The sequence below is a fragment of the Piliocolobus tephrosceles genome, chromosome X (assembly GCF_002776525.5).
Source record: "Piliocolobus tephrosceles isolate RC106 chromosome X, ASM277652v3, whole genome shotgun sequence".
NCBI classification, from domain to species: Eukaryota; Metazoa; Chordata; class Mammalia; order Primates; family Cercopithecidae; genus Piliocolobus; species Piliocolobus tephrosceles.
Genome location: NC_045455.1, coordinates 39,625,895 through 39,638,115, shown reverse-complemented (window position 1 = coordinate 39,638,115; position 12,221 = coordinate 39,625,895).

Genomic DNA, 12,221 nt, shown 5'->3' with positions numbered 1-12,221 from the left:
GATACCCAGGTACTGTGTCGAAGGCCTTGGGTGAGACTCGAGATTTGCTGGCATCAGAGGAGGCTCAGCAATTCCCAGCTGGGGTGGCTGCAGGAAGAGACTCCTTCTGCTTGAGAAAAACAGACAGAAGAGTAAAAGGAACTTTTTCTTGCATCTTAGGTACCAGCTCAGCCACAGGGAGTAAAACACCAAGCAAGTTCTTTGGGTCCCCAATTCTAGGACTTGGCCCTTGGATGGCATTTCTGGACCTGCTCTGGGCAGAGGGGAACCCACTGCCCTGAAGGATGGGTTCCAGGCCAAGCAGCATTCACCACAAGCTGACAAAACAACCCTCATGCTTTAAGGGAAAATTGGCAGTAGTCTGCAAGTACCCTCCATGGGCCTGTGGTGGTGATGGCCACAAGGTGAGGCTCCTCTGCCTTTGGAAAGAGGAAGGAAGAGTGGGAAGGACTGTGTCTTCTGGTTTGTGTGCCAGCTCAACCACAGTACCTTAGCACAACAGGTATACTTCTAAGGTTTCTAACTCTAGTCTCTGGCTCCTGGACAGCACCTGTGGACCTGCCCAGGGCCTGGGGAACTTGCCACTCTGAAGGAAAGAATACAGGCCTGGCTGGCTTTGTCACCTAGTGAGTTTAGAGCCCCAGGGCCTTGAATGAACATAGGCAATGGCCAGGGAGTAGTTACACCGGGCCTTGGACAAGATTCAGGGCTTTGCTTGCTTCAGGTCTGACCCAGCACAGACATAGGAGTGGTGGTCACAGGAGTGCTTGTGTCACTTAACTCTCAGCTTCTGATGGCTCAGGACAGAGAGAGACCCCATTTGTTTGGGACAGAGTAAGGAAAGAGAACAAGAGTCTCTGCCTGGTAATCCAGTGAGGAGAGAAAGAGACGGGGTGGAAAGTTTTTTAAAAGGGATAACAACAGAATTTCCCAAATCTGCAGGAAGATATCAATATCCAAGTACAAGAAGGTTATAGAATACCAAGCAGATTTAACCCAAAGAAGACTATCTTAAGGCATTTAATAATCAAACTCCAAAGGTCAGGGATAAAGAAAGAATCCTAAAAGCACCAAAAGAAAAGAAACAAAAAACATACAATGGAGCTTCACTGGATCTGGCAGCAGACTTCTCAGTGGAAACCTTACTGGCCAGGACAGAGTGGCATGATATATCAAAAGTGCTGAATAATAATAATTAAAAAAAAACATTTACCTTAGAATAGTATACCTGGCCAAAATACCCCTCAAACATGAAGGAAAAATAAAGACTCAAACAAAAGCTGAGGGATTTCATCAACACCAGACCTGATCTACAAGAAATGCTAAAGAGAGTACTTCAATCAGAAAGAAAAGGATGTTAGTGAGCAATAAGTAGTCATCTGCAGCTACAAAATTCACTGATAATAGTATACAGAAAAAGAGAATATTGTAACACTGCAAGGGTAGTGTGTAAACTGCTCTTATTTTAAGAAAGACTGAACAATGAACCAATCAAAAATAATAATTACAATAAATTTTTGAGATATAGACAGCACAATACAACATAAATAGAAACAACAAAATGTTTAAAAGCCAGGTGAGGAAGTTAAGGCTTAGAATTTTTGTTTTCTTTTTGCTTGTTTGTTTATACAGTGTTAAGTTGTTAGCAGCTTAAAATAATGGTATTTGCAAGCCTCATGGTAACCTCAAACCAAACATATACAGGTACATCAAAAATAAAAAGTGAGAAATATTCACATCACCAGACAAAATCAACATCACTAAAAGGAAGACAGCAAGGAAAGAAAGAAGGACGAGAAGACCATAAAACAACCAGAAAACAAAGAACAAAATGGCAGGAGTAAGTCTTTACTTGTCAACAACAACAATGAATGTAAATAGACTAATCTCTCCAATCAAAAGCCACAGAATGGCTGAAAGGATTAAAAAAACAAGACCCAGTGATCTGCTGTGTGCAAGAAACATACTTTACCTATAAAGACACACATAGACTGAATATAAAAGTATGGAAAAAGATATTCCATACCAATGGAATACAAAAAAAAAAAAAAAAGAGAGCAGGAGTAGCTTATATCAGACAAAATACATTTCAAGACAAAAACCATTAAGAAGAGACAAAGGTCACTACACAATGATAAAAGGGTCAATTCAGCAAGATAACATATAAGAATTTTAAATATATATGCACCCAACACTGGAGCACCCAGATATACACAAAGCAAATATTATTAGAGCAAAAGAGAGAGATAGGTCCCAATAAAATAACTGGAGACTTCAACACCCCACGTTTAGCATTAAACAGAACATCTAGACAGAAAATCAAGAAGGAAACATCAGACTTTATCTGCACTATAGACCACATGGAAATAATAGCTATTTACAGAACATCCCATCCAATGGCTACAGAATACACTTTATTTACTGCAGCACCTGGATCATTCTCAATGATAGACCATATGTTAGGTCACAAAGTAAGTCTTAAAACATTCCAAAAAATTGCAATAATATCTTCTCCGATCACAGTGGAATAAAACTAGAAAGCAATAATGAAGAATTGTGGAAGCGATACAAATACATGGAAATTAAAGAATATGGTTCTGAATAACCAGTGTATCAATGAAGAAATTAAGAAGGAAATTGAAACATTTCTTGAAACCAATGATAATGGAAACATAGCACACCAAAACCTAAGGGATACAGCAAAAGCAGTACTAAGAGGGAATTTTATAACTATGAAAACCTACATCAAAAAAGAAGAACTTCAAATAATCTTACAATGTATTTTAAAGAACTAGAAAAGCAAGAGCAACCCAAACAAAAAATTAGAAGAAAAGCAATAATCAAGGTCAGAGCAGAAATAAATAAATTTGAAATGAAAAAAAAAAAAAAGCCAAAAGATCAATAAAAAGTCTCTTCTCGGCCAGGAATGGGGGCTCACATCTGTAATGGTGGGCATATCAAGAGGTCAGGAGATTAAGACCATTCTGGCTAACATGGTGAAACCCCATCTCTACTAAAAATGGAAAAATTAGCCAGTGTGGTGGCATGCACCTGTAATCCCAGCTAGTTGGGAGGCAAAGGCAGGAGAACCAAAAAAAAAAGAAAAGTCTCTTCTTGTCCTTTACCCACTTTTTAATGGGGTTGCTTGGTTTATTTTCATGTGAATTTGTTTATGGTCCTTATAGATGCTGGACATTAGACTTGTGTCAGATGCATAGTTTGCAAAATTTTTCTCCCATTCTGTAGGTTGTCTGTTTATCAATAGTTTCTTTTGCTGTGCAGAAGGTCTTTAAATTAGATCCCGTCAATTTTTGCTTTTGTTGCAATTGCTTTTGTTATCTTTGTCATAAAATCTTTACAAGGTCCTATGTCTAGGATGTTATTGCCTAGATTGTCTTCTAGGGCTTTTTTTTTTTTTTAGTTTGGGGTTGTACATTTAAGTCTTTAATCCATCTTGAGTTAATTTTTGTATATGGAGTAAGGAAGGGGTTCAGTTTCAATCTTCTGCATATAGCTAGCCAGTTATCCCAACATCATATATTGAATAGGAAGTATTTTCCCCATTGCTTGTTTTTGTCAGCTTTGTTGAAGATCAGATAGTTGTAGGTGTGTGGCCTTATTTCTGGGCTCTTAACTCTGTTCCACTGGTCTATGTGTCTGGTTTTGTAGTGGTACCATGCTGTTTTGGTTACTGTAGCCTTGTAGTACAGTTTGAAGTCTGATAAAGTGATGCCTCCAACTTTGTTCTTTTTGTTTGGGATTTCCTTGTCTATTAGGGCTCTTTTTTTGGTTCTCTATGAGTTTTAAAATCATTTTTTCTAGTTCTGTGAAGAACGTCATTGGTAGTTTGACAGGAATAGAATTGAATCTACAAATTGCTTTGGGCAATATGGCCATTTTAACAATGTTGATCCTTCCTATGCATGAGCATGGAATGTTTTTTCATTTGTTTGTGTCCTCTCCGATTTCTTTGAGCAGTGTTTTGTAGTTTCATTGTAGAGATCTTTCACCTCCCTGGTTAGCTGTATTCCGAGGTATTTTATTCTTTCTGGGGCAGTTGTGAACAGGGTTGCATTCCTGATTTGGCTCTTGCCTTGACTGTTGTTGGTGTATAGGAATGCTAGTGATTTTTGTACTTTTATTTTGTATCTTGAAACTTTGCTGAAGTTGTTTTTCAGCTTAAGGAACTCTCGGGCTGAGACTATGAAGTTTTCTAGATATAAAATCATGTCATCTGCAAATAGGAATAGATTGACTTCCTCTCTTCCTATGTGGATGCCTTTTATTTCTTTCTCTTTCTTGATTGCTCTGGCTAGGACTTTCAATACTATGCTGAATTGGCATGGTGAGGGAGGGCATCCTTGTCTTGTGCCAGTTTTCAAGGGGAATGCTTTCAACCTTTGCCTTTTCAGTATAATGATGGCTATGGGTCTGTCATAGATGGCTCTTATTATTGTAAGGTATGCATGCAGCCAAGAAGCGTATGAAGCAAGCAAACAAACAAACATTTCCATTGATGCTGAAAAGCACTTAATAAAATTCAATATCCCTTTATATAAAAACTCTCAAACAAACTCTATACAGAAGGAACATACGTCAACATAATTAAAGTCATATATGAAAGACTCACAGCTGGTATTATACTCAATGAGAGAAAACTGAAAGCCTTTCCTTTAAGATCTGGAACATGACAAGGATGGCCACTTTCATCACTGTTATTCAACATAGGACTTGTGGTTCTACCTAGATCAATTAGAAATAAAGGGCATCCATGCGGGAAAGGAAGAAGTCAAATTATTCTTTTTTGCAGATGGTTTAATCTTATATTTAGAAAAACATTAAGATTCCACCAAAAAAAAAAAACTATTAGAACTGATAAACAAAGTTGAAGAATGTAAAATCAACATACAAAAATCAGTAGCATTTCTATATGACAACAGTAAAGTCTAAAACAGAACTTAAAAAGTAATCCCATTTACAATTAAAATTAAATACTGAGGAATTAACAAGGATCTGAAATATCTCTATAATGAAAACTATAAAACATTGATGAAAGAAGTTGAAGAAGACATCAAAAAAAGGGAAAGATATTTCATGTTCATTGATTGGATGAATCAATATTGTTAAAATGTCTATACTACCCAAAGTAATCTACAGATTCAATGGACTCCCTATCAAAATACCAATGACATTTTCCACAGAAATAGAAAAAAAATCGTAAAATTTATATGGAACCACAAAAGACCCAGAATAGCTTAAGCTATCTATCCTAAGCAAAAAGGACAAAATTGGTGGGATCTCATTACCCGACTTCAGATTACATACTAAGGAGCTCTAGTAGCCAAAACAGCATCATACTGGCATAAAAACAAACACATAGACCAATGGAACAGAACTGAGAACCCAGAAAGGAATCCACACACCCACACACCTTTATGAACTCATTTTCAACAAAGATGCCAAGAACATACACTGGAAAAAAAAAAAAAAAAGTCTGTTCAATAAATGGTGCTGGGAAAACTGGATATGCGTACACAGAAAAATGAAACTAGACCTCTATATGTTCCCATATACAAAAATCAAATCAAATGTATTATATACTTAAACATAAGACCTCTACAGTATGAAACTACTACAAGAAAACTTTGGGGAAAGTCTTCAGGACATTGGTCTGGGCAAAAATAGCACAGGCCATCAAAACAAAAATGCACAAATGGTATCACATAAAGTTAAAAAGCTTCACACAGCAAAGGAAACAATAAAGTGAAGAGACAACCTATGGAATGGGAGAAAATACTTTTAAACTACTTGTCTGACAAAGGATTAATAACCAGAATATATAAGGAGCTGAAACAACTCTATAGGAAAAAAATCTAATAATCCGATTTTTTAAATGGGCAAAATATTTGAATAGACATTTCTCAAAAGAAGGCATACAAATGGCAAACAGACATATGAAAAGGTGCCCAACATTATTGATCACTGGAGAAATGCAAATCAAAACTACAATAAGGTATCATCTGACTCCAGTTATAATGGCTTATATCCAAAAGAAAGGCGGGAAACAGCTGCTGGCAAGGATGTGGAGAAAAGGGAACCCCCATCCACTGTTGATGGGAATGTAAATTAGTACAACCACTTTGGAGAACAGTTTTGAGGTTCCTCAAAAAACTAAAAACCTAGCTACCATATGATCTAGCAATCCCACTGCTGACTGTACACCCAAAAGAAAGGAACTCAGTATATCAAAGAGAGTGATCTGCACTCCCATGTTTATTGCAGCACTGTTCACAATAGCCAAGATTTGGAAGCAACCTATGTGCCCATCAACAGATGAGTGGATGAAGGAAGTACAGTACATATATACCATGGAGTACTCTTCAGCCAGAAAAAAATAATGAGATCCTGTCACTTGCAACAATATGGATGGAACTAGAGATCATTATGTTAAGTGAAATAAGCCAGGTGCAGAATAATAAACAGAATGTTCTCACTTATTTGTGGAATCTAAAAATCAAAACAATTGAATTCATGGAGATAGAAAGTAGAATCATGGTTACCAGAGGATGGGAAGGGTAGTGTGTCTGGAGTTGGGGGGGCTTTGGGGCAAGTTGGGGATTGTTAATAAGTCCCCCCCCCAAAAATAGAAAGAATGAATAAGACCTAGTATTTGATAGCATAACAAGGTGACTATAGTCAATAATAACTCAATTGTACATTTTAAAGTAGCTGAAAGAGTACATTGGATTGGTTGTCACACAAAGGATGAGTGCTTGAGGGAATGGATACCCTATTTCCAATGATGTAGTTATTACACATTGCCTGTCTGTATCAAAGTATCTCATACATGTGACAAATATATACACCTGCTAGGTACCTACAACAATAAAAAAGAAAAAAAGAATTTACACACAATAAATAATGTTAGATTTGAGTATTTTCTATGATACTAAACTATATTATGACATTAAACCAGGTAAGATGTCTCAGGTTGTTTCCTGGAACAAGTTATCTAGGTTAAGGAGCCTCAGTTCAGCCATATATAAATTGAAACAGCAGTGCTCAAAAGCCCTTCAGCTTTCTACAATTCTATATTGCATTTTCATGACTCTTGTTGGGTTACCTGTAACTATTTTTAGGATCTAAGTTTGCCTTCTTCCAGGTGCTCTGAATGTTCCTTGACATATTTTCTGTGCTGTCAGTTGATGTGTGTGACAGGGAATGGCAACTAATTCTAATATTAATCTAAAAAGGTTATTATTCAAAATAAATTTGTGACATGTTTATCAAAATCAAGGAGCAGTGATCCTTGTTTGTCTACGGTATAGGCGGGGCATGTCATTGCAGGTCTTTTGCAGTATGTAGAATAAAAAGCTGACATTATTTGTGTTCAAGTCCAAAGTAGCATTTTGGGAAACTCTGGAGCTATTTTAGATATTTACTTTTTTAAAACAATTAAATTTCATTGGACCTAGTGTGTGTGTGTGTAACTATTTGAGTACATTTTTTTCTTATGGCTTCCAATGCCCTGAAAGGCTCATAAAAATGAGGAAGATTATAGAAATGAAAAATAAGAAATAAAGAAAAACCTCATGCATGACTGTGGGTTATTTTATAATAATTGGTCAGTGATTGGAAGCTTCTGAAACCATGGTCTGGAACATTAAATTGCAAGCTCATACCTGAATATCATAGTATCAATTTTCTGAAATATGACCCAAGAAAATTCAGAACACTTATGAAATAACATGGCAATGATTTCCCAAAACATTCATATCACTGAAATTGGAGATGATATGGGAACATACCAGTGAAAGCAAAATACTAAGCTTTTGTGGGAAGACATTTTCGAGCCTGCAATGTGAAATTGGGAATTAAGAGGTGACTTTGCAGTGGCCAATTTTTAGGAAAAAGTTAATAATTGTGTCTGCATATTTCACGAAGTCTATGTCTAGTGTCTGGAATTTGTGTTAGTTTAGCAACTATAAATAAAATCTAGCTGCTACTCAGGCAGTTCTGACTTTGGAATTCCACAAAAGACAGTGCTACAGGAATCCATTTGCAAAATTTAAAAAGGAATCCCGCCCGGCGCGGTGGCTCACGCCAGTAATTCCAGCACTTTGGAAGGCCGAGAGGGGCGGATCACGAGGTCAGGAGATCCAGACCATCCTGGCTAACACAGTGAAACCCTATCTCTACTAAAAATACAAAAAAGTTAGCCGGGCGTAGCAGCGGGCGCCTGTAGTCCCAGCTACTCGGGAGGCTGAGGCAGGAGAATGGCGTGAACCCGGGAGGCGGAGCTTGCAGCGAGCCCAGATCGCGCCACTGCACTCCATCCTGGGGGCAGAGCAAGACTACGTCTCAAAAAAAAAAAAAAAGGAATTCCATAATTCTTGCAGAATAGTGGGTTTCGTGAATTGTTTTAGCACAAAGACACCACCATGCATGATCATAGCAACCTGCTCAGAAAAGTCTTGTCCCTGGGAAACAGTTAAACCTTAAAGAGTGTTGGATTCTTTCTTATTGTTTTAACATCTGTAGCATCAGTATGATATTGAACTTAAAAGGAAAACAATTATTTGCATGTATGTTAGTACTGCACAAGCTCTTCCAGCTATCAACTACATGAGTTTGGGAAAATCATTTCATTTCCCTAAGCTACTTACTGACATTATTTTGAGGTTTATAGAAGAAAATTCATAGGATGCAGTAAAACTCTACATATGTAACATTATTGTATTGCATTTTGAAAAAAAAGCATTAAGAATTATTTAAGCACATATCCACTAGTTAAAGTAAAAACTTTTTAAAGCAACATTTAAATCCAATGCAATGTCTTAAAATATAAGCACTACCAAGTCTTATCATTGTTTTCTTAAATGTAGTTAACGTCTAATTATGAGCAGTGGATTGCCTACATAGCAATTTATCAACAGTAAAGCTTCATACCTTCAACAGAAGCATTGTGCTAGGATGCACTTTGATTACTTTATCAGTGTGATTTTAATTAAAATGCAATGTTTAATGCTAGAGGGAAAATTGTTTGGGTTTTCTCTTTATGCTCCACTAAACTCAGAAAAAGATATTGAAGACACATTTCACTTTTTAATCCCTATCTAAACATCCTAAAGATTATGAGAAAAAGTGCAGCATCACAAGGAAAATTGTTTAATAGTATTATCTTGAATATTCACTGTTTGCAAATTTCAACAATTTAAGAAAAATGCTAACTTTACATATACAACAATATAATTTATGGGATTTGTTTCAGCATAACTCCGCGGAAGCTGGGAAGGTTACGTATGTGTGGATATACATGAAAAAACATTTGCAAGGCATTGTTGATTGTGGAAACTGAAGAGGTTCATTTCACTATTCTCTCTACTTTAAAATTTTTATGCTGAAATTTTAATACTAATATGCATAAATGAGAAAAAAAGAAAATTATTAGGTGATTTGATGGCTTATAAATCCAATGGAAGAAAAGAAATCCTAAGAGTTAATATGAAATACATTTCATCCAAGTACGTTTTAAGAGCATTTCCTTTATGAAAGTTTCAAAACATGAAAACTGAGAATTCATTTGGATTGTAGCATGGCCATGTTATGATCCTCTGATGCTTAATACCGAGTGTCAACTTGATTGGACTGAAGGATGCAAAGTATTGTTCCTGGGTGTGTCTGTGAGGGTTTTGCCAAAGGAGATTAACATTTGAGTCAGTGGACTGGGAAAGGCAGACCCACCCTCCATTTGGGTGGGCACAATTTAATCAGCTGCCAGCTTGGCCAGATTAAAAGCAGGCAGAAGAATGTGGAAAGACTAGACTGGTTTAGTCTTCTGGTCTCTATCTTTCTTCCATGCTGGATGCTTCCTGGACTCCAAGTTCTACAGCTTTGGGATTCAGACTGGCTTCCTTGCTCTTCAGCTTGCAGACGGCCTATCATGGGACCTCACCTTGTGATCCGTGTGAGTCAACACTCCTTAATAAACTTCCCTTTATATCTACATCTGTCTTATTAGTTCTGTCCCTCCAGAGAACCCTGACTATGGCAGATGCCAACTAAATAGCTTCTATTATGGGAAATACTAACAGTTCGTATTTCCTATTATGTTCTCTGTCATTATACAATTATTTTATGTCATCCAGACACTAAAGTTATAAATACAGACTATCATATGTGAAAATAAAATTGTATAGGTTATTATTTAGATGTTCGTAAACATTTCATGATTTGAAAAGCTATGCATAAATGTATCTATACTTCTACCAAACTTTAAAAAAATTCATCTATTTGATAATGTGAAGAAACAAATATAAAATATTTCTAGTTTAAATGACTATATACTGATTATTACATCTGCAAAAACAAGTGAAGAATTGACAAACATATCATTTGAGAAACTGGGTTTTTCGTATAAATTACCTAGATGGAATCTTTATGCTGACTCAATTCTCTGGATAAAACGAATTCTCCACTTTTTAAAAAAACTTTTGTAAACAGTCTTCCTTAATTTTGTGTAATAAATTGAGCCCCTTCTAGCACTAAGCTCAGCTTAAAACAAGCACTGATTCCAAGTGAAAGTGTGGAATAATTTGGGAACATTTATTTTGCTGCCTTACATGTGTACAGACTGATTGATTACATAATGACAAAGAGGTCAGGCTGCTTAATTCGATGCAAGAGTACTCACTTGGCAAAGTACTCACAGGGCAAAACCTGGAGTCTGTTCCTGTCTGGAATACAGGTTTATGTTCAGTACAATGTTCATAGATCTTCCTGAAGTGAATCCCTCGTGATTGTTTTCCATGCCTTATTAGTTCTAAAACTTGTCCTACACATTAGTATTACTAGACAAAACATACATACAATACCTTTGCTGACCACCAAAATCCAGAATACATAGAAAACTAAAGGAACATTATAATCTGGCTCTGCTTTTGTATCTGACATCATTCCTTTATATTTTCAAACAAAGCATTTCTCCCACCTTAGGGTTTTAGCATTTGCAATTCTCTATCACATGTTTGCTTCTTAATCATCAGGTTTCAGCTCTGTACTGTCCTCCTCTATAAGAGTTTTTTTTGACCATTCAATGTAAAACAGATTCATCCAGTCCTTATCCAATCAATAATCAATGCATTCCCCTGTGCTTTCTTCACTGAATTTTTTTCCTAGTTAAAATTGTCTTGTTTAATTATTTTTATGTTTATTGCCTGTCTCTCTTCACTAGGATGTAAAACATAAGACATCTCCATGAGCACACAGAACAACTACTCTACTACTATTACTACTACTCCTCTTTCTTCTTCTTCCTCCTCCTCTTCCTCTTCTTTCCTTCTTCTTTCCTTCTTCTTTCCTTCTCCTCTTTTTTCCACACCTGGTCTCTCTCCCTGTCGACCAGACTGAAGTGCAATGGCATAATCATAGCTCATTGCAACCTGGAACTCCTGGACTCAAGCAATTCTCCCTCCTCAGCTTCCTGAGTAGCTGGGATTACAGGCATGAGCACCTGTTTTTTATTTGTTTGTTTTCACCACTGTGTTTAAAATACTGCCTGGCACATTACTAATGCTCAGAAAGATATTTTTGAATGAATAAATGACAAATGAAAATCAATGAATGAATCAAGTTTGTGTAGGGCTTGTTTTCTGAATCATAGTTAAATATAAACAAATATTTACTCATCAATAAAAATTATGACACTTTCATTAGAACAAGTTACTAAACAAGGCTCTAGATTAAACAAGGGCAAAGTTGTGTCATTTATCACATACAGTTTATTTATTATTATATAACAGCAAAAGCTCAAGTATTTATAATACACATGGTACTTTGAATTCTACTTGGCAGATTTAGAATCCAAATTATTGAGCATATATTCTCTATTTGCTCAAGAGATCAGACTAACAGGGTGCAATGGGAAGGGACAGCTGGAATTAAAACCTATTCCAGGTTTAAATACAGAAAGGCAGCATTTTTAAACTTAAAATGGATTATATTTGAAGAATGAGCAAAGGATGACCCCATGGCTCAAATGTAGTAGACTTTTAAAAGGAGAGGTTGAAACCACTGCTCAGTGAAATCAAAGAGGACACAAACAAATGGAAGAACATACCATGCTCATGGATAGGAATAATCAATATCGTGAAAATGGCCATACTGCCCAAGGTTATTTATAGATTCAATGCCATCCCCATCAAGCTACCAATGAGTTTCTT